Source organism: Balaenoptera borealis, assembly GCF_965194805.1.
Source record: "Balaenoptera borealis genome assembly, chromosome: 10".
In the NCBI taxonomy this organism is placed as follows: domain Eukaryota; kingdom Metazoa; phylum Chordata; class Mammalia; order Artiodactyla; family Balaenopteridae; genus Balaenoptera; species Balaenoptera borealis.
The window spans coordinates 74,560,655-74,566,363 of NC_138874.1; positions in this window are offsets into that span (position 1 = coordinate 74,560,655).

A 5,709-nucleotide genomic window follows, 5' to 3' on the forward strand; every position below is an offset into this window, starting at 1 on the left:
AATTTGCAAAGGGTAATTTCCGTGGTTTCTCAGAACAGGTTTCTTTTCCTGTAACAGTTTTGACAGGCAAAGTGAGGTCACAAGAATACATAAAACAGCTTGGTTAATTTGAAAAGACTGTTCAAATAAGTGGAAGAAATAATACACTTGTATCGCACCCAAGAAGTTCTCATCATGTACAGGTGCTCAGTATAATTTCTTTTGCTAAATTTTAGGTCCATCCACTATGATCCAATCCTTGGTCCACCTCACAAATTCCCCTCAGATTCCTGTCCAGATCTTCAATCAGGGTGGAGTTAGCTAAATCACAAGATAATGAACTGCTAATTACTCTTTTCTAAATGGATCCACCTGTTACTCATCACATTATAATATCATTAGCATCTGGGAGGGGCCCTGTAACCTGAACATTGAGAAGTGGTGCTGTGTAGTTTGGTCATTGTCCAGAACATTTTTCAACTTGGCTGGGCTCCTACTATGACCTTAGGCCACCTCACAATTATGGCCAGAAACATATAAATGTAATGTGATCTTATTCTGAAAGTCAATTAGGTAAATTTTTCCTCTTTGTCTTACTGATCAGGGCAACTTAACAAAAAACTGAAAGCATTTTCAGACACTCATAGAACATGATTGTATCCACAGTTTGCAAGGCCTTTTATAGATATAAAATGATAATGTATAATTATATATGTATTATAGGGAAGGAAAATTAATTTTCCCTTACCTTTCTGAGTTCTTTGCTGAGACCTCTGTAATAAAAGATTAACAAAAGAAAAACAAACAAGATTATTAATATGTATACTTCATGTATACATCGGAGACACCCAGGAAAAATGAGTAACTCAAAGATGTGGCTTTAGAATTTAGGATTACATACCAAATTAATAGGGAAAGGGGAGGAGACATGTAGGTCTTTTAGGGGAGATTAAATGGCTTTTAGGAAAGATGAATGGGCCTTTAGAAGAATAGATGGGAGGTATGATAGTTTGTGACAAAGTTGTCTGGGTGTGGTGTCCACTTGTAGACTCTTCTCTCATTTTACAAAGTAATACTTCTGAGATTTCATCTGATATGTAATATAGTATAATCAATAACTCTTCAGTCTGATTTTCATTCTGTATACTATTATTGTTAGTTATTGGCAAATGAATAAAATCAATTTGCCATTCACTTTCTTGTATCTGGGCACAGCAGAGTGATTTACATGACACTACTCAGGTCAAAGGCAAGGGGTTGCTTAAACCATCATTGATATGGGCATGCAGATGAGTCTGAACCATTTATTAATCTGGGTAAACTGTATAAGAAATGGCTAACTGTACTGATGTCTTCTCTCTTACCATTATTTATTACTCCTATTAATTACTTATATGGAGTTACATATAGACTATAAAATTTCTATGTGGAATCTAGAATATTAGATCCAAAAAGGACTTTGTAATAAGATCTAGTTCAACCCTTTCCCCTTATAAATGAGAGAACAGATTTTCTCTCATAGTGGATTTTCTGGGTCTGTGTGATGAGACCAAAGAAGGTGGTGACTAATTGAAGTAGTTTTGCTTTGCTTGATGAAAGTAGATAAAAGTGATAAAATGTGGCCAGGATTGTTAAAATTCTCAGTTCTTATGAAAGTACTAGTTTAAAAGGCCCAGGAAGGAAAACATGTGCCTCTCTGATTTATCTTTATGACCCTAGTACCTGGCCTAGCACAGAGTAGAGGGTAATCAATTTTGTTTAAAAAAAAATTAGTTGGCCTTAGCATATGTTTATTACTAGGTTTGGATGCAAGTACTATTCAAAAGACTGCTTGAGGAGTGGCCAGGATAGTGGAGTAGGAAGACCCTGAGCTCCCCTCCTCCCCTGGACACCCTGAAGTTCCAACTATTTACAGAGCAATTATCAATGAGAATGACCTGAAGGCTAACAGAAAAAAATCTTCTACAACTAAAGATATAAAGAAGGAGCCACAACGAGAAGGTTAGGAGGGGTGGAGATATGATATAGTCAATACCTGTACCTCAGTAGACCACCCACAGGCAGGAGGATAATCACAATTGCAGAGGTTCTCCCCAAGGAGCAAGGGTTTCAAGCCCTACATTGGGCTCACCAGCCAGGGGGTCTTGCTCTGGGAAGGTAAGCTCCCAGAATGTTTGGTTTTGAAGGCCAGTAAGGCTTATTTGAAGGAGAGCCAGAGGGCTATCAGAACAGAGATCCACTCTTAAAGGGTATACACAAAATCTCATATGCTCTGAGCCCCAGAGCAGTAGCAGTACTTTGAAAGGAGCCTGGGTCACACCCACTTGATGATCTTGGAGAACCTCCAAAGAGGCAAGATGCAGCTTGGACTTCCCCTGGGGACATAGATGTTGGCAGTAGCCATTTTGGGGAGCTCATTTTACCACGAGGACACTAGTGCTGGCAAGCACCATTTTGGAATTCTTTCTCTGGCTTATTAGTGGTGGGACCTGGTCCCAACCACCAGCTGGTCGAGTGAGGACACAGCCTACTCACTAGCAGGCCTGCTGCTGTAGGAACTCCTGAGCTCTTAACCTCACCCACCAGTGGACCAGCTGAAAACTTGGGACAACCTGCATCCTGGCCCCACTCACCAGTAGGTTGACACCAGATTCAGGGCCCCTGGGCACTGCAGCCAGAGACCCCAGGACCTGGCTCCACCCACTAGTAGGCTGTCACTAACGCCAGGACCCTGCCTTACCCACCAGTGTGTGGCCATCAACCCTGGGGTGCCCTGGCCCACCCACCAGCAGGTTAACACCAGCTCCAGGACACCATATACCCTGCAGGCAACTGTCAGAAAGGTGCCACACCCACCAGCAGGCTGACACTAGCTTGGGGATCCACAGCACCACTGCCATCCACCCTGAGAACCAGCCCTACCAACCAGAGAACAGAGCCAAGACCAGGACTCCTTGGGTCATGCAGCCAGTATTCCAAGACCCAACTTTGCTCACCAGTGGCCAGCAACCTCTGCACTAGACAAGGCCTGGCAACCAACCAGACTGGGGGCCAGCCACACCTACCAGTGTGCCCACATTAGCCAACTCACCACAGCAGAAGGGCTCACACAGCCCATAGAGAGAGTATTCCCTAGAGCATATAGCTCTAGTGGCCAGAGGGAAGTACACTGCTGGGTCCCATAACACATCCCCTACATGAGGCTGCTTCTCCAAGATCAGGAAAATTAACCAACCAACCATATATACAGAAATAAAAATAGAGAAAGGCAAAATGAGGCAACAAAGGACTGTGTTCCAAACAAAGAAATAAGATAGAACCCCAGAAGAAATAATTAAAGTGAAGAAAAGCAGTTTCCCGGACAAAGAGTTCAAAATAATGATCATAAAGTTGCTCAAAGAACTCAGGAGAAGATTGGATGAACAGAGTGAGAAGTTAGAAGTTTCTAACAAGAGTTAGAAAATATAAAGAAGAACCAAACAGCTGAATAATACAATAACTGAAATAAAAAATACGCTAGAAGGAATCAACAGTATTTTAGGTGATTCAGAGGAACAGATCAGTGAACTGGCAGACAAAGTAGTGGAAATCACTTAAGCTGAACAGAAAAAAGAAAAAAGAATTTAGAAAGTGAAAACAGTTTAAGAGACATCAAGCACTCTAACATCCACATTATAGGGGTCCCATAAATGAGAAGAGAGAGAGAAAAGGGTAGACAACATATTTGAAGATGCAATAGCTGAAAACTTCCCTAACCTAGGAAACACACATCCACATCCAGAAGGCACAGAGAGTACCAAACAAGATCAACCAAAAGAGGACCACACCAAGACACATTATAATTAAAACGGCAAAAATTAAAGCTAAAGGGAGAATATTTAAATAACAAGGGAAAACCTACAAGTTCCATACAAGGGAATTCCCATAAAGCTATCAGCTGACTTTTCAGCAGAAATTCTGTGGCCCAGAAGGAAGTGGCACAATATGTTTAAAGTGATGAAAGGGAGAAACCTACAACAAGGAATACTCAACCTGGCAAGGTGATTATTCACATTTGAGAGATAAAGAGTTTTAGAGACAAGCAACAGCTAAAAGAGTTTACCACAAAAGTTGCTTTACAAGAAACATTAAAGGAACTCCTCTAAATGGGAAAAAAAGGCCACAACTAGAAATATGAAAACTACAAAAGGAAAAAATCTCATTGGTAAAGACAAACATACAGTAAAGGTAGTAGATGAAACATTTATAAAGCTGATAGGAAGGCTAAATGACAAAAATAGCAAAGTCATCTATATCCACAATAGTTAGTTAAGGGATACACAAATTAAAATGATGTAAAATATGAAGTACAAAACATTAAATGTGGCAGGGGTGGTAAAAATGCAGGGTTGTTAAAACTCATTTGAATTTAAGAGATCAGCAATTTAAAATAATCAGATAGATTGATTTAGATTGCTATATATAAACCTCATGGTAAGCACAAGCTAAAAATCCATAATGGATACACACAAGGAAAGGAGAAAGGAATCCAAGCATAACACTAATGATAGTCATCAAATCACAGGGAAGGAAGCAAAAGACAAAATGAACAAATAAACATAACAAAGCAGAAACAGAGTCATAGATACAGAGAAGAAACAGGTAGTTGCCAGAGGGGTTGGGGTTGGGAAGGGAGGAGAAGAATAGGTGAGGGAGATTAAGAGATACAAACTTTCAGTTACAAAATAAATGAGTCACAGGTATAGAATGTACACTGTGGGGAATATAGTCAAATAATTATGTAATATCTTTGTATGGTGATAGATGGTAACTAGACTTATCATAGGTGATCATATTGAAAAGCATAGAAATATAAAATCACTATGTTGTGTTACAGGAACTAACATAGCATTATGGGTCAATTATACTTCAAAAACAAACTCATAGAAAAAGAGATCAGATTTGTGATTACCAGAGGCAGGGCATGGTGGGAGAGGGAACTGGATGAAGGCAGTTAAAAGAAACAAACTTCCAATTATAAAATACATAAGTCCTAGGGATGTAATGTACAACACAATAAATATAATTAACTCTGCTATATGTTATATATGAAAATTGTTAAGAGGGTAAATCCTAAGAGTTCTCAGCACAAGGAAAAATTTTTTTTCTCTTTCTTTAATTTTGTATCTATATGAGAGGATGGATATTCACTAAACTTACTGTGGTAATCATATAAGGATGTATGTAAGCCAAATAATTATGCTGCACGCCTTAACCTGACACAGTGCTGTATGTCAATTACATCTCAATAAAACTGGAAGAAAATAAAATGTTCTATTTATTATAAATATATACATTCCATTTTTAAAATTAAGATATCATAACAACTATTTGAGATACATTTGATTAATTTTTTAATGAGGGTTTTGAATCTCCAGATTAGAGAATCTGGTAAGATTCATGACTGAATTACAGGTTTACTGGACAAAATTTGACTGTCAGGAAATTTGTTATTTGTTTTCCAGTATATATCAGGAACTCAAAATGATTTGTATACTACTGTGTAAAAAAATTAATTAATTCATGCATTTAATCCACGGTATGAATGTCCACTTTTTATATTTGAAATTCTAATTGTTCCTTGCTGGTATATAAAAAAACAATTGATTTTTGTGTATTAACCTTATACTTTGTAATCAAGCTATACTCACTTATTACTGCTTCTGGGGTTTTCTACTCCTCCAGTTCCTG